The sequence below is a fragment of the Palaemon carinicauda genome, chromosome 37 (genome assembly GCF_036898095.1).
Source record: "Palaemon carinicauda isolate YSFRI2023 chromosome 37, ASM3689809v2, whole genome shotgun sequence".
In the NCBI taxonomy this organism is placed as follows: Eukaryota; Metazoa; Arthropoda; class Malacostraca; order Decapoda; family Palaemonidae; genus Palaemon; species Palaemon carinicauda.
In genome coordinates, this window is record NC_090761.1 from 20660796 (window position 1) to 20685483 (window position 24688).

General features: G+C 34.3%; 1 long non-coding RNA gene across 1 annotated transcript; it reads left to right on the forward strand.

Moving 5' to 3' along the window:
* The first annotated feature begins 1833 nt into the window (after positions 1–1833).
* Positions 1834–24688, forward strand: LOC137628999 (uncharacterized). The gene is made up of 4 exons (XR_011041424.1): positions 1834–1987; positions 11588–11825; positions 17922–18159; positions 24580–24688. It is a non-coding gene; the product is annotated as an uncharacterized lncRNA (long non-coding RNA).

Consider the following 24688-nt stretch of genomic DNA (forward strand, 5'->3'; position numbering starts at 1 on the left):
CCCTCGTCAAAAAACATTCTGATTTGGTTAAAGTCAATACTAAATAGCTGTTGTAAAATTGAAACAGATAGTTTACTAAGAATTCTTAAGTTTGATTTTAAGACACCTTCGAAGAAAGACGAAAACACTGCAATGGTGTTACTATCAGATTTTGTAGCAGGAGTGTGGTTGGGTCGATCTTTGGGTCTTTTGGCAGACGACCCAAACCTAATAACTTATATAGTGAATAAAATGTCAGAAACCAAGTTTATATTGAGTAAAGTTTATGTGAATAAATTAGACAAGCTCTTTACCAAAGATTATGTACTTAATGCTATTGTAAAATAAAGAATAAAAAGAAACATAAGTTACTCTATAGGATATAAGGCTTACTTACTTTGTTATTTGTAAAGGATGTAATTTATTATTATTTTATATTGTATATAGGAAGTCATTGTATTGATCCTTTTGTAAAATTTAATAATAAAAAGATAAAAAAAAAAAAAAAAAATAATAATAATAATAATAATAATAATAATGTATTACTTTCATGGACTTAAGGTTGCTAATTCCTTTAGTATCCCAGCTTCCTTTTTGATACATATCTTGATTTCCGTTAAACTACACTTATAGACACTTAGGCCTGTATTGTAAATGAGTTGCAGTTTTTCATGCCAAAGACACGTGCATTCTTTGAACATAAAACGACTAGATAATTATGTAATTATCCGTTAATCGTATATGGTATTTACTTTTCCTCTTATATAATACAATGAGCCTTCTTTGCTTGAATTGTTTGACATTTTATTGAAAACTGCATTATTAGGCTTTGCTGTATTTAAGATTTTGGTCGACCTTTTTCTGGATGTATTACTAAACATTGGAAAAATACATTGATTTATTTCTACAAATGGTTTTGCTATCATTGTTATTTGTAGTCACACCATGAAATAAATTTTATTAATTTGTGCGATATTCGGACATACTACTTTTTGGGGTAATTTATTAAAACACTTGCAAAACTTTGTTGAATTAAATTTGACTTTTATTTGATATATAAGTTATTTCCTTTCAATAATAATCCTCCGTGGGCTTATGTGAAGAATATATTTTCCTATCGTCGTGCAATACTTGAAATTTCTGCCTAAACACTGTCTGTGTGTATAGTATATGAATTTCACGAGTTATATATATATATATATATATATATATATATATATATATATATATATATATATATATATATATGTATATATATATTTATATTTGTGAGAAGCAAGATTTTCTTATATTGTGATATTTACGCTGATTCATATATGAGACATTCTACCCTTCAGAGAGGCTTTCTTAATTATGTATCCAAATGGTTTTCTGGAGAGTCTTAAATCTATCTTTATATGATGTTTCCATCTTACACTTGGTATAGGAATAAACTAATTGATTAGTGGAGAATTATTCATCATCTCCTCTTACGCCTATTAATGCAAAGGGCCTTGGTTAGATTTTTATCATCTCTCTCTCTCTCTCTCTCTCTCTCTCTCTCTCTCTCTCTCTCTCTCTCTCTGATTTAATTTTTTTCTCATTGCATAATCGACTAATTTATTTGGAATAAGCCCACGACAAAGACTAATAATAATTAAAACAGAGTTTCAGAATGAGCGAAACTATTGCCCGCTTGTTAAATGGGTTATTGGTGCTTGGAATGATGATGGAGGCTACTCGTGACTGCTTCCCTCAGCCAATCAGGAGCCATTTCTCCAGTTTTCTTCGCCTGAACTGATTTGGACCTTTGTGATTGGCTGAAAATCAGTTTGGAGTTGTTACTGGCAAAACTCAAAACTGACTTTGAAAGTGGGCGCAACTTTCCGCTGTTTGGTCTGTGGTGTCCGTGGGTGAACGTCAGAATGATCTTTGATGTTAAGATTGCATTTCGTATTTGAAACCAATTTTTGAGTATCTTTGGTTGAATATCGGGGTAAAAGTTTTTCATCACTAGCCATGGTTAAAGGTAAGGAATTTGTGCTTCCACTTTTTTTGTGTATATTTTGTCGCAAGTGCGTAGTCATTAAAGTTTTTTTTTTTTTTTTTTTACTGCAAAGATTATTCGCGATCGCGAGTCGAAAAATTGTTACGCTCTTAAGATTACTTCATTATTTGAACGTCGATATATTACCTTCCATCCTTTTACTATTTTCCCCTGTTGGAACCCTTAATCTCTAATAATTCTGGTTTTCCAACATTGGTATTAGCTTGGCTAGTAATACTTAATTGGCTGCGTCGACAAGCCTGTTTCATTGGGCTTTATTATAAAAGCCAAGCTTTATACATGGAGGATCCCGAAAGAATATACCGAAGTATTTGTGCGTGACTGCGTGTTGCTGTGATCCAACTGTTAAAACAATAATTGAGTCTCTTGACTGTTTCCAAGGTAGTTAAAATTTTGTACTAGACTTAAACTGCAGGATGTCATTGACTAGGGACAATTGGTATTTTGCAACAGGAAAATCACTTACGCCTTATTCTCACCAACGTCTGTAGTTATATAATTCTCCACTAAAAATTTTAAATTTACATAGTTTATATACTTACTTACTTTTACTTTTACTTTTAGGGGTTTATTTCTCGCCCTCCACCAAACACTAAAGGTCTGTTCAGGCGGGCCTTGGTGTGTGAAAAAATTATTTCTTTCCAGTTAATATTTTGCTCTGTATCGTTATCAGTTATTTCGCTAGCATTTGTATTCAGGCTTAATAGTTTTCAGGTCACTATTATAACACTTTCTAAAAAGATAAGTCTTCAGCTTTTTCTCGAAAGCTGCCACATTATTGCTATTCTTGACGTCGAGTGGAAGGTCGTTAAAGAGTCTCGGTGCAGCATAGCTGAACGTTCTTCCTCCTATTGCATGATTCACACTAATTTCGAATAGTCTATGCGGGTCATCAGCATGTCTAACTCTTACAGTGGCGCTGGTAGCTTCAGGGTAGGGGACCAAGCAATCACTTACTTTCTTTTACGGGTTTATTTCTCGCCCTCCATATAACACTAAAGGTCTGTTCAGGCGGGCCTTGGTGTGTGAAAAAATAATTTCTTACCAGTTGACATTTTGCTCTGTATTGTTATCAGTTATTTCGCTAGCATTTGTATTCAGGCTTAATAGTTTTCAGGTTACTATTATAACACTTTCTAAAAAGATAAGTCTTCAGGTTTTGTTTGAAAGCTGCCACATTATTGCTATTCTTGATATCGAGTGGAAGGTCGTTAAAGAGTCTCGGTGCAGCATAGCTGAACGTTCTTCCTCTTATTGCATGATTCACACTAATTTCGAATAGTCTATGCGGGTCATCAGCATGTCTAACTCTTACAGCGGCGCTGGTAGCTTCAGGGTAGGGGACCAAGCAATCACTTACTTTTACTTTTACAGGTTTATTTCTCGCCCTCCATCTAACACTAAAGGTCTGTTCAGGCGGGCCTTGGTGTGTGAAAAAAATTTCTTACCAGTTTATATTTTGCTCTGTATCGTTATCAGTTATTTCGCTAGCATTTGTATTCAGGCTTAATAGTTTTCAGGTCACTATTATAACACTTTCTAAAAAGATAATTCTTCAGGTTTTGTTTGAAAGCTGCCACATTATTGCTATTCTTGATATCGAGTGGAAGGTCGTTAAAGAGTCTCGGTGCAGCATAGCTGAACGTTCTTCCTCCTATTGCATGATTCACACTAATTTCGAATAGTCTATGCGGGTCATCAGCATGTCTAACTCTTACAGCGGCGCTGGTAGCTTCAGGGTAGGGGACCAAGCAATCACTTATTTTACTTTTACTTTTACGGGTTTATTTCTCGCCCTCCATCTAACACTAAAGGTCTGTTCAGGCGGGCCTTGGTGTGTGAAAAAAATAATTTCTTACCAGTTGATATTTTACTCTGTATCGTTATCAGTTATTTCGCTAGCATTTGTATTCAGGCTTAATAGTTTTCAGGTCACTATTATAACACTTTCTAAAAAGATAAGTCTTCAGGTTTTGTTTGAAAGCTGCCACATTATTGCTATTCTTGATATCGAGTGGAAGGTCGTTAAAGAGTCTCGGTGCAGCATAGCTGAACGTTCTTCCTCCTATTGCATGATTCACACTAATTTCGAATAGTCTATGCGGGTCATCTGCATGTCTAACTCTTACAGTGGCGCTGGTAGCTTCAGGGTAGGGGACCAAGCAATCACGAAGATATTTAGGCTTATCACTTGTAAGTGCTTTGTGAGTCAACAAGCAAATTTTAAATTCAATTCTAGCCTTAACAGGTAACCAATGTAGATCGATCAGTGCAGGAGTTATTCTCTCCCGAAATTTAATGCCTTTTATCAGTCTAGCCGCCCGGTTTTGCACATTTTGAAGCTTTCTTAGTAGTGTATTGGGCAATTTGTAGTACAGAGAATTGCAATAATAAAGCCTTGATATTACATGACTCATCACTAAAATTTTTGTACTGCCCTCTGTTAAATATTTTCTAATAAATGCTGTTTCTCAGGTGATAGTTACACACTTTCACTGTTCACAATTTGGTCCTTCATTGACAAATTACAGTATCAGTACACCCAAATTTTTCACAACAGGCACAATCCCAACATCAGCATCACCAATTTTTATACTTTGAATTAACTGGTAATTCTTCAAAGCCACCTTTGTGCCAAAGAACATACATTGTTTTATCATCATTTAATTTGAGCTTTTTCCTCTGCATCCATGTTTTTATTTCAGTCATTATCTCATCAATTTTCTTCTTTGTATCTTGTGGTGTTGAAATTGAGAGGTAAAACTGAGTATCGTCTGCATATAGTTTAAAACCCACTTTTTGTTTTTTCAAGATGTGTGATAGCTCAATAGTATATATGTTAAACAAGATAGGGCCCAGGACACTACCCTGTGGTACACCCTTCATAAGAATTCTCTCATTGGATCGGTTTCCAGAAACTTCTACAATAGTCTTCCTGTTCACTAAGTAACTTCGCAAAAATTTCAGTGCTTCCTCAGTCACCCCAATAGACTTTAAGTCGTCAAGTAAGTACTCGTGCACAACAGTGTCAAAAGCAGCACTAAGATCTAACAATTAAAATTCCACACTTTCCCCCATCAAGAAGACCTATCATATCATTCATTATTGAGCACAAAGTAGTTTCTGTAGAATGATTAGCTCTGTAGGCCGATTGATTTTCCGGGAATACTTCTAACTCGTCAATATGCGCCCATAATTGCTCACTTATGACTTTTTCAATAAGCTTTGACATGTAGGATAAATTTGAAATGGGCCTATATGAATTTAGCTCGTTTACATCACCTTTCCCTTTGTAAATTGGTTTGATCAACGCAGTTTTTTCACAGCTAGGAAAACAGAATTGTGATATACTTAGGTTAATTATGTTCAGGTAAATATTATATACAACTTGCTTGTTTGGAGCTTCACTTATTGAACTGTTTGGGAAAGGGTCGTTTCCACAATGTATTCTTCATCTCTCTCATAACCTTTAACAAGTCGCACATATTTATTTCCTTAAATTTTATTAACTTCTTTCCTTCCTTCACTGGCATAGCTGACTGTCCTTCCAAGTGATTTTGGGGGAAGCCTCTATAGATTTTATCAATTTTTTCACTAAAGAATAGAGCAAAACTCTCTGCACAAACATTATCAGGCAAGACATCGTAGATTTGATTAACCAATAATCCACAATTTTTAGTTTGGATAATTGTTCAAGGTTTATTGGTTTTAATATAGGTAGGCTATTGGTTATGGCAGACTCGTAGCCCTGCTGTTACAGTACTCTCGATGGTATAAAAGCATGGTAAGTTTATATGTAAACTTGCAAGAATACCTTGTGAATCAGTTACCATTAAGTGTAAAAATTAACTGTCCTACAGGGTGATCTTAGAGCGCAAACTTGGAACCTGAAAAGAGTACTTGAATTCAGATTTCATTTAAATTTGAGGGTAGAGGGTTATTCAAATATTCCTGCTTCTATGCGATGGCCTTTTCAGCATCCGGAAAAATGGTAAAATACAGCTACAGATGCTAGTTAGGACACTCCTAATGTCAAACAAAAGTCATTGAGAAATTTCTGCGCTGTCTGTTCTTGTATACTCAGATTATCATCCATTCTGTAATTTCTACAAAGCAGCAACTTTGAATTTGAGTTGATTGAAGAATTCATTATGCTGTCCCCTGGTTAGATGGGACGTTTGTGCGATTAGTTTTGTTTGCTCGAGGAAATGCTTTCTAATAAGTAGAAAATTTCCACTTAAATTTTAGTTACTTTCATGAATTTTCGGTAGGTACTAAGTTTTTTCCTAATCTTCAACTATAACTTTTAGTCTAATTAGATATATAGAAATGGAACTAGTGTAATTAATTGGCATCTGATTTGATGATGAAATTGGCTATGGAACGGTAACAAGTCACTCCGGCCCCTAGTTTTTCCGGCTCCGGTCACTGTCCTCCCCCGCTTTCGACCCAGGTCACTCCGGCCTCCCTCGTGTGTAGTTAGCAATATATATTGTTGGGTTGTTTGAGTGTGTGTTTATATATTCATATGTAATTATACTTGTTTACAACTTTGATTGTTCATTTATGTCCACGGAGGCTAGAGCGAACAATAAACACCGTGTTATTTCACAACACGACTCTAGGTCAGTTCCCACTTCCCCTAACTCCCTCATTATCTTATCTCCCCTACTCTTATCACGTATGTCCTATAATCTCTCTCTCTCTCTCTCTCTCTCTCTCTCTCTCTCTCTCTCTCTCTCTCTCTCTCTCTCTCTCTCTCTCTCTCTCTCTCTTGGTGGACAGAAGGGTGTTGCCTTAATTATCACTTTTTGATCACCTTGAATCACGCCTTCCTGCTGGCCTAATTAAAGATTTAACGTACATGAGAAACCTGGATAAGTTGGTTTTGGTCACCAAGTGAGTGGACAGTTTGGCTAGAGTATTCGCACGAATAATGTAGGTTATCACAGACGTTTCAATGGTAGTCCAGGCTTTTCCCATATTCCTTTTTATGTGCTGGTTCCCTTACTTTTCAAAGAAGCCAAAAATGTACAGGTTCAAGTGCGTCTGGTCAAGGACGGCCAACTTGCTCGTTGTCAGACGAAAATACCTATCTCTACAGGGACGAATATTTTCACTATGGAACAAATATGAACAACATGACCTTACCACTGACCAATTATTAAAAGGATGTTCCAGGCTAAGCGGACCTAGTGCTTAGTTTGTAATGAGTTTTTTTTTTTTTTTTTTTTTTTACTTAGACGCATACTTTTGTAAACAAATATTTTAGTATCAGTAGGCTGCCTGATTTTTTTTTTACTTAGACGCATACCTTTGTATACAGTTAATTTTTCATATTTAAAGTATTATATTGTATTTAGTATTTTATTTATGGACATTAATAATGTAGCGTATTTTAACTTAGTTCACTATGTTAAGGAAGTGTTTTGTAGTATTTCTGTATCTGTCGCAAATGCCTAGTTCTTATAAAAATCAAGAAAAACGTTAGCGAGTTCACCTGAATGTTCTTTTCATGGGCACGGGCAGCTCTGTAAATCTCATTCTACTAGGTAGAAGCTTCGTAAATCTCATTCTAGTAGGTGGTAAATTTCTTCTCAATGCGTACGCATAGAACCAATCTGTTGGCTCCACCTTTCAACTTATTGGAAGTAATTTTATGAAGTCTTAATATTTGCCTTCTACTCCAATCATCAGTATTAAGAGTTTGTTCGTGTGTTTATTTGTTATCGACAACCACTCAAATCACCTGTTTCATCTCTTGTGGCTTAACACTTATTGATTTCAGCCAAAAACAAACTTTTTTGGAATTACGTAATACTTTTAACGTTTTGCCATTCGAAGACAGGTGCTTCAGGACAGTTTTTCGACAATTAGCCAATCTACAACTGCTATCTACAAACATACCTGATTCTCTCCAAAATACTATGGTTTGGTTGGTCCTCGTTAAAGAGATGATGACTTTAATTGTCACACTTTATTTAACTGGCTGTCAATTTATGACGTTTTCATTGTTAACCAATCAGAAAACAATACGGTTTCAACAGACCAAGGAATTTTTTTCCGCCATCAGTTTATAGGTATGGATAGTTTAATTCAGTTGTGACTTGTGAGCTAGTTTATTTTTGGGTAATAGGCAGATATCATGGTGGTGCATATCCCGAACATGCAAAATATGCATATGATTTTTGCTGTTAACATTGTTACTTTTGAGTGTTCAGTGTCCTAAGTGTCCTTTTTAGGGAAGATAAGCATATTTGGCATTGTAGTTCTACTGGGGTGATTGCTAAAACAAAGAAACGCCGGCGATGTGGGTATAAAGTTTCAGATTATAAAGGTGCCTTTTTAGATGGTACTCATCTTCCTGCTTGAAAACTTATTATTTAATAATCATTTGGTCTATAAATTATGGAACCATCATACTGTAATATTCTCTTGAAATTAGTAGAACCAGTGTTGATTGGCGTAGTTTTTGTTGTGGAGTTGCTGAATATTATTTTGATAATCAAGAACCAATTGGATGTGGGGGGGCAAGGCCCCCACCTAAAAGGGGGTGGGTGGCGAAGCCCCGCCATCCAGATGCAGATATATTCAGTGACAGGTTAGGTTGGTGCACAACTACAATGTGACTTGCAATAACTGGTCATATAGTGCATTTGTATGCCATTTTCTCATGTAAAATTCTTGGCTCGGGTTTTCCCATTTCCAGTGTTATGTATTTCGAATTCTGTGTATACCTGTATACTGATCCAGTTTTATGTTTTGAGTGTTATATTTAGGTTTTTTCCTCCATTTTGCCCTGTTTTTACCTACTTTGTCTCCCCCACCCTAAACCCCGCTTCCCAAGGAGGCTCCCCCGGATTGTTATCTATAGGGGGAGGGATGGTGGAAGGATAAGTATTCATTTGCTATGGAAATAAACCTCAAAATCATTAAAATCACATCATAATACATCAGAAAAACCTATATTTTATGTTGAAAGCAATTAATATCCATAAGTGAAATAATACCTTGTATTTTATATAATGTTAATAGCAATGTATTGAAAAAGTAAAGAGAAGGCAAAACTAATTTACTATATTATCAGGGAGCAGAGTTGTTTACATCGCGATAAAGCCAGTCAGTGCTCCCATGTTGTGGTCAGGGTGTGGTGACCCTTGTTTGGTTATTTATCATATATTCTTTCTAGATTACATAGTATTACGTAGGTATTGTTTATTTGTATGACTATACTGCGTAAATATTTAATAAAAGAGCCTGTTATTATATATTTCTAGATAGCATTATAATTAGTGGGTTGTAGTGACTAGGGGGGTAGGCCGGAGTGACTAGGGGGGTAGGCCGGAGTGACTAGGGGGGTAGGCCGGAGTGACTAGGGGGGTAGGCCGGAGTGACTAGGGGGGTAGGCCGGAGTGACTAGGGGGGTAGGCCGGAGTGACTTATTAATGTTTCACAAGTTCTTACAGTCCAAGTTAGAGAAATTTACTGACAGATTCATAATCTAATTTGAAGATTTTCTCAAATCTTCGTTGTAGAACCCCCTCAAATGATTTTACGGACAGTTCTTAGAAAACAATCTTGTGTGTGTAGGACGTGCCCCGCGAGTTTGACATTGGAATGATTGTTTCGTCGAATTTCTTAAAACGCAAGACAATATATGTATATGGTAAAGCCGCAGCTACCGGTTAAACTTCAGATGTACTAAAGTACTATTCGTGGTGCTTTTCTTTAGCGTTGCCGCTTCATTCTTGAATTTTGTAAGTTTCCAAACTTGCAGGATCACCTGATTGAACTTTTGGATCAGTTACCACGTGTATAGTTCGACCTTTGCAGTGATTTTCAAAATCTAAATTTCCATGTTTTGCACATCACTTTAAAATCTTATACAAATAAAAGGGGCATTGGCCTTCCTTTCGATCTTGTAGACAAAATTTTCCATTTTTAAGTTGCTTAATCCGAAAGAGTAGTTTTTCTCCATAAAAATATACTGTTCTCACTTATTTCAGAAAATTACAGGCGACCGTAATTTTAACTTTCTTTTTCGGGTTGGTGACCGTAAGATCACTCTTGCGTCAATATGTTTTTAAAACTGTTAAAAAAAATCCTTTTGAATGTTGCCACAGTTTTTTTTTAATGCAAACTTTGTGTACACACCCTTAAAATTTTTTGAAGAAGTGTTTACAAACACCATAATAAAGACCTTGTAGGGATATTTTAACTTAAATAACAGCTACTGTAATTACTCACCGGCTGCGATGGTATGCAAAAACCACGCCAAATATGTCCAAGCCAAGGCTCTGCCCATAAATTGAGAAATCCAATCCGGGATATCGGCTTTACTCGTGTACGCCGGCGTATAAATTTGGCTTATTTCTCTCCGCTACAAAATTAAAAATTTCAAATATTGGATATTTTCCATATGTGGGAAACCAGATAAGTTACCATTTTATTACTTTTATAGTACTGATGCAATTGTGCTCTCAATATTGATTACTGATCGGATCTGATCATTCTTAGTACGATCTTTTTTAAAGGGTTTAAGGTCTCTCATGAATGGCAGAGGCGAGGGAAAGCACATTGCCTTAAGCAGGACAATATCCTAGAGACTGACCATATATATGATCAGCGCCCAAGCCCCCTCTCCACCCCAAGGGCGGCAGTGTTTTTACTCCATCAATCAAGGGTACAAATATTAGCGGTTGAACTTTAATTACAATAAGATTCTTGCTAGCTATAGTCAAACAGTATTTTATATTTCATTACAATTCTGTCCCCTAATAAGTTTTACTCTGTAATTCACTTTGCGGGAAACCCTGAATCCTATAGAATTAACTATCTAAATGTTATTACGGTCAGCTAAAAAAATTCAATTAAATTCTCAAAACCAAAATATCGCTATACTTAATGAATCACTAGAAAGTATTAACACAAGACAATATGTAGGCAATTTATTTAAAGTTGACCATAACCAGGAAATGAATATTCTTTTTTAAATAGCCTACAGTGGTGTAATAGTTACGCTGTACCCATGTTCTATACGGATGCGTTCCACATCCAGGGGTTTGTAATTTATCTAATTCATAAGGTTAATTTTTGAGTTGGATAATTCAGTAACTTACTATGCCTTCTCATACAGCGCAAAAGGTTCAGCTCACAAGTTAGGATAAAAATGTCAGATATCAATGGGAGTTACTAAAAATTTAATCTTAGCAGAGATACTTTTCATGATACTTTTGATGAAAAAAATCCGCTTGTCAATTTTGCAAATGCACATTCTTTAGTGATTCACTAAATACAATATCGCTGAAGATTTCCTTCTCAAAGCTATCAGGGACTGGTAGTGGGTAATTCCTCAAACACGACTTGGCCTTTTCAGAAAGTAATCAGATAAATGAGTTAAGTGTAGTATGAATTATAAATTGGAATTTTTACAACTCCAATAGGAGATATGTAAAGATTTCAAATCGGTATCAAGATAGTATTTTTTTAGTACATTAAAGTAAGTTTATCTAATGTCCAGTCATATTTTGTTGAATGTGTAATATTTTTTTCTTTGCGCAGGTGGAGCATGAAGTTGAAGCTTAGATTGAGAACGAATGAACAGTCAAGAATGAACAGCTGATGAGGCCTGGCTCCAGGTTCCTCATTCCTCTCCACAACAGTGATTTTGGGCGCACTACTAGAAGCGTAGGAGGTGCAAAGCGCTGCAGTCTGCAGAAAATTGTTACCTCCTACACACAGCACAGCTTGCAACTGAGGGAAACTCCGAAAACCTGCCAAATCGCCCGAAGCTCTCAAAGTAAGAAATCTAAGAATAAAAGGTTACCTTGAAGTATTTTGAATTTCAAATATTGGTAGTATACATTTTATTTCCAATGATCTAAGCTAGTGTTCATAGGTTACCTTGGAGTATTTTATTTGATTTTCAAATATTGGTTGTATACAATAGTTTTATTTCCAATTATCTAAGTGTTGGTAAGTTACCTTGTAGTATTTTGAATTTCAAATATTGGTAGTATATATACAATGCTGTTTTATTTCAAATGATCTAAGATAGGTTTGGCAATTTAGATTCTGGTGTAGCTGACATAAAAATGAATTAAGTTTGTCCGGTCAGCTGACAGTCCCATTCCAAAAGATTATTGGTATGGCAGGTTGTGTAAACAATACCTTATTCTATTGGTTATTAATCCTAACTAGACCTAAAGCGGCTCTCCGGTCATTAAGTACAGTGAAGGTAATCACAAGAAAGTTTTCTAGTTTATATTTAAGGAAATAGGCGAGTTATTTGTGGAAGCTATAAGATTAGATAATGAATTTTAAGATTTATTAGCAAATCTAAAGTTAAATGATGTCAAAATAGTTTGGGCATTCTCATTGCAATCCCCAAGAGATTAGTTCAAACATTTAACTGGCTCCACAAGCCACTAGAAGTTGAAGCCCCAGGCCTACATGGCTGGGGACTATGAAGCGCGAAGAGATGATGAATTGAGAAGTATTGAATTAAAAGCTCTAGCTAGAAGACTAGCTAGGCTGTTTGCGTCAATAGGCGTTGATGGCGAAATGTAGGTTTTGACTAGCGTATGCTGACTGACAAGTTCCACTTTTAAAACATGATTGGTGTTTATGCTTTTTATTTGCCCTTTACATAGGATGGCATTCTTTATATACAGATGTTAGTAGCAGGTCATAGTTTTGTAGAATTTATTGTAGATAACATGCTTTCTCAATCTTTAAAATCAAGAATCTTAAAGTGGTTCACAAAACTTTATATGCTACATTTTTCATTAATCTTAAGTAGGGATATAGATGCATAAAGGTAGCGCTAACAAATTGATATAATTAAGATTGGTTAGTAAATTTTAAATTCAATCTTATGTTGTCAGTTTATTGGAATAATAGATTAGTTATCTAGTAAAGCAAGATGGTAGCATGAATAGTGAAGCTGGTCACGGTTTACAAATATTAAGCATGACCTCAGCTAGCGGAAATGGACCTCTTAGAGGTAGATGATTTTCTTGAAGTATTATGGTAGAATTTGTATTGTACACACATGATAATAGATTGGGATTTTCCTCTTGGTGAGATTGGATTGGTGGATGAAATAGAATGGGCAAAAAAGGATTTGCTTTGTTGTAGAATTTTGAAAAGGCTGTAATTGCTATATAAATGAATTCTGATATGAGAATTAGAATGTTTATGCTTTCAGTGAATTAAGGTAGGGATTGCCTAGTAAGTGAATTACTGAATATTTTGATTTGCTTTCATCGAAATAGGTTATATTTGCCTTTTCAGTGTCTCTGGTCAAGTTTGATTTATTGATTGTCTAAACATGCCAAGATATTTTTTGTCACTGTAGATTAAGGTTGGTTTTGCATCGAAGTTATGAAAAATGGTGACTTGAATTGGCAATGATTCTTGGTAAGACTAGACTAGATTTCTTCGATCATTTATGACAGTCTGATTGTCATTGTATTTGATCAAGATTGGATTTGTTGGTCAATGAATTAGGGCAAGGCTAGACTCGCAATGTAGCCTATTATGGTAAGAAATTGTTTGCTCTGTAAAGAATGAAGATAAAATTGGATTTGCTTTATGAATTAGCATAGCATAGGATTGGATTTGCGCAGTCAAAAATTAGGAAAAGTATGTAATTTAAGGATTTGGATAAAGATGGAATTGCTTTGTCAAAAATTGGATAATAGGAAATAAGAAAAGAATGCACCTTGTCAAGAATAGGGATAAAAACGGATTTGCTTTGTCAATCATTTGGATAAAAAGATTTTAGTTATCAATAATTTGAATAAAAATGTTAGCTTTGTCAATAATTTGGATAAAACGGATTGGCTTTGTCGAAAATTTGAATAAAAAAAATTTGCTTTGCCAAGAACCTGGATGATAACTGATTTGCTTTGCCAAAAACCTGGATAAAAAATGGATTTGCTTTGTCAAGAACCTGGATGAAAAGATTTGCTTTGTCTAGAATTTGGATATATCCATTTCTTGTCTAGAATTTGGATATAAAGATTTTGTCCAGAATATGGTTATAAAGATTTGCATTGTCTAGAATTTGATTATGAAGATTGACTTTGTCTAGAATTTGATTATGAAGATTGGCTTTGTCTAGAATTTGATTATGAAGATTGGCTTTGTCTAGAATTTGATTATGAAGATTGGCTTTGTCTAGAATTTGATTATGAAGATTGGCTTTGTCTAGAATTTGATTATGAAGATTGGCTTTGTCTAGAATTTGATTATGAAGAGTGGCTTTGTCTAGAATTTGATTATGAAGAGTGGCTTTGTCTAGAATTTGATTATGAAGTGGCTTTGTCTAGAATTTGATTATGAAGTGGCTTTGTCTAGAATTTGATTATGAAGATTGGCTTTGTCTAGAATTTGATTATGAAGATAGGCTTTGTCTAGAATTTGATTATGAAGATTGGCTTTGTCTAGAATTTGATTATGAAGATTGGCTTTGTCTAGAATTTGATTATGAAGATTGGCTTTGTCTAGAAATTGATTATGAAGATTGGCTTTGTCTAGAATTTGATTATGAAGATTGGCTTTGTCTAGAATTTGATTATGAAGATTGGCTTTGTCTAGAATTTAATTATGAAGATTGGCTTTATTTAGAATTTGATTATGAAGATTTGCTTTGTCTTGAATTTGATTATGAAGATTTGCTTTGTCTTGAATTTGATTATGAAGATTTGCTTTGTCTTGAATTTGATTATGAAGATTTGCTTTGTCTTGAATTTGATTATGAAGATTTGGTTTGTCTAGAATTTGATTATGAAGATTTGCTTTGTCTAGAATTTGATTATGAAGATTTGCTTTGTCTAGAATTTGGATATAAGGATTTGCTTTGTCTATAATTTGGTTATAAAGATTTGCTTTGTCTAGAATTTGGATAAAAATACTTTGCTTTCGCAAGAATCTGGATAAAAAGAGGATTTGCTTTGACAAGAATCAGTTTACTTGCTTTGTCTGGAATTTGGATAAAAATTAATTTGCTTTTAGAATTTGGATGGAAATTAATTTGCATTGTCTAGAATTTGGATAAAAATTCATTTGCCTAGTCAAGAAATAGGGTTCAGATGGACTTGCCTTGGATAAAGTTTTGTCAATGCATTCAGGGTGGTTGGTTAGTCAATGAATTAGGGGAAGGATCAGGATGGATATACTATTATGGATTAGTAGGAGATTGGATTTGGTATCATGGACGTTTTATTTGCTTCGTAAACTATACTAAAGTTTTAATGTATGACTTAGCGTAATACAGATATATACCCTTATTAAATTAGCTGGAGAAAATCCCAATTTTAGTAAATTTGGGTAGTTTGAAATTTTTAAGTTTGATTCAGTTTGTTAATGCTAGTTTAATTTTTCATTAAATGCGGGTAGTTATTACAACCAGGAAATATTTCACTAAATTTTTCATTTCAGTTATACTAAAATGTATCCGCATTCAATATTTTTGGCTATTTCCACATCTAGAGCTTTGCAATTTGTGTATTTGACAAATAACTTTTTTTTTTGGTCCGATTTCAAGATAAAAGCTGTAGTCTTTCCAAACTTTAGCGTCACAAAAGGTTCGGCTCTGAAATACCCACTCTTCCACGGGAGAGAGAGGATAAATAAAACTCCCAAATGCCAGTGATATTTGATGGTATTACTAAAAATTTTCTTGGCTCGGAAAAATTTGCTTGAAAAATTCTTTAGACCTCAGGTGCATTAGGTTTGCAAATGCACATTCTTTGGTAATTAGTTTCTACAAATATCACTTTTTTTTTCCAAGCTATTTGGGATATTTGGTTAATCCTTGAATATGACTGGGTATTTGTAGTCTTAACAGTGCAATATATTTTATACATAGGACTATTGTAAAATACTCCAATACAGTACAGTATATATGGTATGTAATTAAGATCCAAAATAGCTATCAAGCTAGTAAAATATTTAAATGCATTTAAGTACCGAAATGTTAATAAACTGTCTCAACGATTAGTTAGTTTTGTTACACATTTAAAATTTTTCTTTACCCAGGTGTCATGAAGTTGAAGCTTATATTTAAGAATGAACTGTCCAGTGGGTTACTGTTGCTCTCTGAGGAAAACTGAAAAATTTCCAAAATGCCAGAACTTCCCAAGTAAGAAAGTAGATTTTAAAAATTTCAGGAATTTGAAATCCAAATATTGGGCGTACAATTTTGTAGAACAAATCTAATTATGGTTTGTTAGATTTGACAATCATGGCTATTTTCTTCAGCTGATAGTTTTGGGTTATATAGTATATGGTCAGTGGACAGACCCCTTCGATTAGATTATTGTACTGGCAGGTAGTAAAGAATACTTTCTAATGGTAGTTAATCCTAACTAGCCCAGAAGCAGCTCGCCGGAACGTTATTTACAGTAAAGGTAATAAGAAAATTTACTTTGCAAAGGAGTTAAAATAGATGTCGGTAGGATATGTGAAAAATTTACTCGTGGAAGCTAATAAGATTGATTAATAGAATGTAAGATTGCTTTATTAGTGGACGTTAAAATTAGTTGAATGAGGACAAAACGTAGGTTTTTTCTAGCCAATGCATTTGGGTAGGATTATCTGGTCAGTGAAAGTTTTAAAACTGTGGGAGAACTGACATTCCACTTTAAACCAGGTAAGTTTTGTTTTTGCGTTTAACTGCTCTTAAGGTTCATCAGTGGGCCATCTGATAGATCTAGGTTGACTGCTGCCTATTTTACATTGAGTGGCACTTTTTTCTCTCATCTGAGCTAATATCAACTGCAAGTCATGCAGTTTAAAGTCTTAAGCTGCGTTTACAGGTATGAACGGTTCGTCGAACCTGCTTGTCAAACAGTTCGAAGAGGTGTTGTAGACAATGAAACCCCGCCCACAAAAGTCAGGAGAGAACTCTCAAACTTTAGACGAACGTGTTCGACAAGCAAATACCCTGTTCACACATTCGAACATAACTTCAAACACTTGTCTGTCGAACCGCGTTCGACGAACCGTTCGACCGTGTAAACACACCTTTACGGTAGATGAAATATGAATGCTTTCTCAACTTTGAAAGTCTGAAAAATTCATTATTTGGTGGACAAAAATAATTATGCTAGATTTTTTTTAGATGTTAGGCAGGAATATCTATACTTGAAGATAAAAAGATAACAAGTTGATTGGCCAGTATATATAAATTCAAATAGTTAAAGATGCTATCAGTTCATTAGAATAAGACAGACTAGTAATCTAGCTAAAGCAAGAAGGTAGCATGAATAGTGAAGCTGGTCACACTGACGGAAATGTCAAGAATTTTTTTTTTTTTAAATAGGCTAGTGGAATAGGCTAGTGGTGTAATAGTTACGCTGTATCCATGTTCTAGAGGTTTGTAACTTATCTAATCCATAAGGTTAATTTTTGAGTTGGATAATTTAATAACTTACTATGCCTTCTCATACCGCGCAAAAGGTTCGGCTCGGAAGTTGGGATATAAATGTCATTGATATCAATGGGAGTTACTAGAAAATTAATCTTAGCTGAGATATTTTTCATGATACTTTTGATGAAAAAAATCAGTTTGTCAATTTTGCAAATGCACATTCTTAAATGATTCGCTAAATACAATATTACTAAAGATTTCCTTCTCAAAGCTATCAGGGACTGGGAGTAGGTTATTCCTCAAATATGACTTGGCTTTTTCAGAAAGTAATCAGATAAATGAGTTAAGTGTAGTATGAATTATAAATTGGACATGGTATAACTCCAATATGAGATGTAATAAAGATTTCAAATCTGTATCAAGATAGTAATTTTTTAGTACATGAAAGTACGACAGTTTATCTACTTATGTCCAATCATATTTTGTTGAATGTGTAATATTTTTTTCTTTGCGCAGGTGGAGCATGAAGTTGAAGCTTAGATTGAGAATGAATGAACAATCAAGAATGAACAGCTGATGAGGCCTGGCTCCAGGTTCCTCATTCCTCTCCACAACAGTGATTTTGGGCGCACTACTAGAAGCGTAGGAGGTGCAAAGCGCTGCAGTCTGCAGAAAATTGTTACCTCCTACACACAGCACAGCTTGCAACTGAGGGAAACTCCGAAAACCTGCCAAATCGCCCGAAGCTCTCAAAGTAAGAAATCTAAGAATAAAAGGTTACCTTGGAGTATTTTGAATTTCAAATATTGGTAGTATACAATAGTTTTATTTCCAATGATCTAAGTGTTCATAGGTTACTGTGGATTTCAAATATTGGTAGTATACAATATTGTTTTATTTAGAATGATCCAAGATAGTTTTGGTAATTTAGATTCTGGTGTAGCTGACATAAAAGGTGAAATAAGTTTGTCCGGTCAGCTGACAGTCCCATTCCAAAAGATTATTGGGATGGCAGGTCGTGTAGACAATAGCTTATTCTATTGGTCATTAATCCTAACTAGTCCCAAAGCGGCTCTCCGGTCATTAAGTACAGTGAAGATAATCACAAGAAAATTTTCTTAGTTTATATTTAAGGAAATAGTTATTCGTGGAGGCTATAAGATTAGATAATGAATTTTAAGATTTATTAGCAAATCTATAGTTAAATAATGTCAAAATAGTTTGGGCATTCTCATTGCAATCCCCAAGAGATTAGTTCAAACATTTAACTGGCTCCACAAGCCACTAGAAGTTGAAGCCCCAGGCCTACATGGCTGGGGACTATGAAGCGCGAAGAGATGATGAATTGAGAAGTATTGAATTAAAAGCTCTAGCTAGAAGACTAGCTAGGCCGTTTGCGTCAATAGGCGTTGATGGCGAAATGTAGGTTTTGACTAGCGTATGCTGACTGACAAGTTCCACTTTTAAAACATCCTTTACATAGGATGGCATTCTTTATATACAGATGTTAGTAGCAGGTCATAGTTTTGTAGAATTTATTGTAGATAACATGCTTTCTCAATCTTTAAAATCAAGAATCTTAAAGTGGTTCACAAAACTTTATATGCTACATTTTTCATTAATCTTAAGTAGGGATATAGATGCATAAGGGTAGCGCTAACAAATTGATATAATTAAGATTGGTTAGTAAATTTGAGATTGTCTTGTCAGATTATTGGAATAATAGGCTAGTTATCTAGTAAAGCAAAATGGTAGCATGTATAGTAAAGCTGGTCACTCGGTTTACAAATACAGTATAAAGCATGACCTCAGCTAGCGGAAATAGATCAGAGGTAAATCATTTTCTTAAAGGATTATGGTAGAATTTGTATTGTACACCTGTAAGAGGTTGGGATTTTCCACTTGGTTAGATTGGATTGTTCGATGAAATAGAATTGGCAAAAAAGGATTTGCCTGATAGAATTTTGGGTATGAGAATTAGAATGTTTGATATGCTTTCAGTGAATTAAGGTAGGGATTGCCTATTAAGTGATTTACTGAAAATTTTGATTAGCTTTCACTGAGATGGGTTAAATTTGCCTTTTCAGTGCCTCTGGTCTATTTTGATTTATATTTATATCTAAATATTATGCCAATACTGTCATTGTGGATAAAGGATGGTTTTTCATCAACAAATTATGAAAAACTTGGCCTTGTATTGGCAATGATTCTTGGTAAGACTAGACTAGATTTTTTCATCATTTATGGCAGTCTGATTGTCATTGTATTTGATTAAGGTTGGATTTTTAATAAGTTAGGGCAAGGCTACTCTCTCAATGTAGCCTATTGTGGTAAGAAATTGTTTGCTCTGTAAAGAATGAAGATAAGATGAGATTTGCTTTATGAATTAGTATAGGATTGGATTTACACAGTCAAGAATTAGGAAAAGAATGCAATTTAAGAATTTGGATGAAAATGGAGTGTCTGTCAAGAATTGGATAATAGGTAATAGGAAAAGATTGTGCCTTGTCAAGAATGTGGATAATAGGTAATAGGAAAAGATTGCACTTTGTCAAGAATGTGGATAAAAACTGATTTGCTGTCAATCTCTATAAAAAGATTTGCGATGTCAATTTGAATAAAAAGATTTGCTTTGTCTATATTTTGGATAAAACGGATTGGCTTTGTCAAGAACCTGGATAAAAATGGATATGCGTTGAATAAAAGGATTTGCCAATAATTTGGATAAAAAGATTTGCCTTGTTAATTTGGATAAAACGGATTGGCTTTGTCAAGAACCTGGATAAAAAAACTAATTTGCTTTTACTAGAATTTGGCTATAAAGATTTGCTTTGACTAGAATTTGGCTATAAAGATTTGCGTTGTCTAGAATTTGGCTATGAAGATTTGCTTTGTCTAGAATTTGGCTATGAAGATTTGCTTTGTCTAGAATTTGGCTATGAAGATTTGCTTTGTCTAGAATTTGGCTATGAAGATTTGCTTTGTCTAGAATTTGGCTATGAAGATTTGCTTTGTCTAGAATTTGGCTATGAAGATTTGCTTTGTCTAGAATTTGGCTATGAAGATTTGCTTTGTCTAGAATTTGGCTATGAAAATTTGCTTTCGCAAGAATTAATTTGCTTTGTCAAGAAATAGGGTTCAGATGGACTTGCCTTGGATTAAATTTTGTCAATGCATTCAGGGTGGTTGGTTAGTCAATGAATTAGGGGAAGGATCAGGATGGATATACTATTATGGATTAGTACGAGATTGGATTTGGTATCATGGACGTTTTATTTGCTTCGTAAACTATACTAAAGTTTTAATGTATGACTTAGCGTAATAGTTATATACCCTTATTAAATTAGCTGGAGAAAATCCCAATTATAGTAAATTTGGGTTTAGTTTGAATTTTTTAAGTTTGATTTAGTCTGTTAATGCTAGTTTAATTTTTCATTAAATGCGGGTAGTTATTACAACCAGGAAATATTTCACTAAATTTTTCATTTCATTAAGACTAAAATGTATCCGCATTCAATATTTTGAGCTATTTCCACATCTAGAGCTTTGCAATTTGTGTATTTGACAAATAACATTTTTTTGGGTCCGGTTTCAAGGTAAAAGCTGTAGTCTTTCCAAACTTTAGCGTCACAAAAGGTTCGGCTCTGAAATACCCACTCTTCCACGGGAGAGAGGGGATAAATAAAACTCCCAAATGCCAGTGATATTTGATGGTATTACTAAAAATTTTCTTGGCAAGGAAAAAATTTGCTTGAAAAATTCTTTAGACCTCAGTGCATTAGGTTTGCAAATGCACATTCTTTGGTAATTAGTTTCTACAAATATCACTTTTCAAGCTATTTGGGACAGTTGATTAATCCTTGAATATGACTGGGTATTTGTAGTCTTATCAGTGCAATATCTTTTATACATTGGACTATTGTACAATACTTCAATACAATACTGTATATATGGTATGTAATTAAGATCTAAAATAGCTATCAAGCTAGTAAAATATTTAAATGCATTTAAGTACCGAAATGTTAATAAACTGTCTCAACGATTAGTTAGTTTTGTTACACATTTAAAATTTTTCTTTACCCATGTGTCATGAAGTTGAAGCTTATATTTAAGAATGAACTGTCCAGTGGGTTACTGTTGCCCTCTGAGGAAAACTGAAAAATTTCCAAAATGCCAGAACTTCCCAGAGTAAGAAAGTAGATTTAAAAATTTTCAGGGATTTGAAATCCAAATATTGGGCGTACAATTTTGTAGAACAAATTTATGGTTTGTTAGAGTTGACAATCATGGCTACTTTCTTCAGCTGATAGTTTTGGGTTATATAGTATATGGTCAGTGGACAGACCCCTTCGATTAGATTATTGTACTGGCAGGTAGTAAAGAATACTTTCTAATGGTAGTTAATCCTAACTAGCCCAGAAGCAGCTCGCCGGAACGTTATTTACAGTAAAGGTAATAAGAAAATTTACTTTGCAAAGGAGTTAAAATAGATGTCGGTAGGATATGTGAAAAATTTACTCGTGGAAGCTAATAAGATTGATTAATAGAATGTAAGATTGCTTTATTAGTGGACGTTAAAATTAGTTGAATTAGGACAAAATGTAGGTTTTTCTAGCCAATGCATTTAGGTAGGATTATCTGGTCAGTGAAAGTTTTAAAACTGTGGGAGAACTGACATTCCACTTTAAACCAGGTAAGTTTTGTTTTTGCCTTTAACTGCTCTTAAGGTTCATCAGTGGGCCATCTGATAGATCTAGGTTGATTGCTGCCTATTTTACATTGAGTGGCACTTTTTTCTCTCATCTGAGCTAATATCAACTGCAAGTCATGCAGTTTCAAGGCTAAAGCTGAGTTTACAGGTATGAACGGTTCGTTGAACCTGCTGGTCAAACAGTTCGAAGAGGTGTTGTGGACAATGAGGCCCCGCCCACAAAAGTCAGGCGAGAACTTTGAAACGTTCGAACGTGTTCGACAAGCAAATACCCTCACACATTCGAACACAACTTCAAACACTTGTCTGTCGAACCACGTTCGACGAACTGTTCGACTGTGTAAACCCACCTTTACGGTAGATGAAATTTGAATGCTTTCTCAACTTTAAGTCTGAAAAATTCATTATTTGGTGGACAAAAATAATTATACTAGATTTTTTAGATATGTTAGGCAGGAATATTTATACTTGAAGATAAAAAGCTAACAATTCGAGATATGATTGGCTAGTAAATATAGAATTCAAATAGTTAATGCTATCAGTTCATTGGAATAAGGCAGTCTAGTAATCTAGCTAAAGCAAGAAGGTAGCATGAATAGTGAAGCTGGTCATACTAATTGACGGAAATTAAGCAGATGTTGAACGGATGACCTAAGCTAGCGGAAAAAGAAAGGTAGACTAAAGGTAGAAAATATAATTTAGAGAATTATGGTCCGATTTGGATTGTAAATGTTTGATCATGGAAACTGGGACTATTTGGTGATTAAAAAATGTCAATGAATTGGCACAAATTTATTTGCTTTATTCAAATTAGGCTCAGGTTAGATTTGCCTTATCCGTGAGTTGGACTAAGGTTTGATTTGCTTTCAGTGAATTGGGTTAAAGTTGGATTTGCCTATTAGTATTGTTAATGCTTCTTTGTAAGAAAAGACTAGATTTAATTTTAATCTTTTAGGAGTTTTAAACATAAGCTGTCTAAGCATAGATCTGGCAGTAATTTTAGTCTTCTGAAAGCTTTTTAAACGTGATCATTAAATGCAGTCTTGATTTAATAATAATTGTATTAGGATAATCAGTGAATTAGGGCAAGACCATAATTTCCTTGTCATGGAATAGGTTAAGACTAGATACTCAATGTAGCCTATTAAGGTACGAAATTTCTTGCGCTGTCATGAATTAGGATTAGATTGGTTATTCTTTGTAAAGAATTGGGATAAGGTTGGATTTGCTTTGTAAATAATTAGGATAAGATTGGATTGGCTTTGTTAGAAATTAAGGAAAGTATTTTGCCATAAGAATTCATCATCTCCTACGCCTATTGAGGCAAAAGGCTTCGGTTAGATTTCACCGGTAGTCTCCATCTTGAGCTTTTAATTCAATACTTCTCCCTTCATCATCTACTTCGTACTTAGTCCCAGCCATGTAGGTCTGGGTTTTACAACTCTTTAGTGCCTTGGGGACCCCAGCTGAAAGTTTGGTGAACTAATCTTAGGACAAAAATTTAAATTTCCTTCAATACTTAGGATAACAATAACTAGGATAATAAATTGGCTTTATAAAAAATTAGGGTAAGAATTTTTAGTCAATAATTAGGACAAGAATTTACTTTGTGAATAATTAGGATAAGAATGAACTTGCTTTGTGAACAAATAGGATAAGCATGTATTGGCTTTGCTGAGAATTAGGGTTTGAGTGTACTTTCTTTAGGAATTAAATTTGGTCAATGAATAGGGATACTTAGGATTGATTACTCAATGAATTAGGGTAGTTTGATTTTTCATTAGTTTGATTTGCTTTGTAAACAATTATAAAGATTTCAATTAGCGTAAGACTGATATACCCTAATCCTTAAATTAGCGGGTGACTGAAATTGCCTTTTCAGTAGATTTGGGGTAGTCTGATATTTTTTTTTTTTTTATTTTAGTGTTAAATTGGAATTTGTCAATCTGGGAAGGTTAAAATTTTCAGTAAATGTAATAGTTAAGGATTAGGTACATCAATATTTTCTTGTTTCCTCATCCAGAGCTTTGTAATATAGCAGACAATAAAACACTATAAGATAGCAACAATAGTGAGACAAAGGTTGAGTCTGAAATACCCACGCATCCAAGGAAGTTACGATAAAAGAATAAATTATAAATGCCAGTGGTATCATACTGCGTCTTAGCCGAGATACTATTGCTTGAAAAAATTCAAATTTATACTTTTCCATCAGTTTTACAAATGCTCATTGATTTGTTAATTGTAACTATATAAATATCACGATAGATTCTTTTACAAGCTCTGGGACTGGGGCTAGATTAGGTAGTCCTTATATATGATTGTGCATTTGCAGCAAGTAATAAGGGAAATTATTACTTATATAACTAATGTAAGATTTTGAAGTAAATTGTTGTGTAATATTTCTCGATTATTGTTCTACCCATATTGGTTAAATATATATTTGATTTTTTCTTTAAACAGGAGTATGGGGTTGAAGCTTCGATTAAGAATAAATTATCAAGAATGAACATTAGATTACTGGTCTCCTGAGGAAAACTTTAAAACTGCCAAAATGCCGGAACCTGTCAAA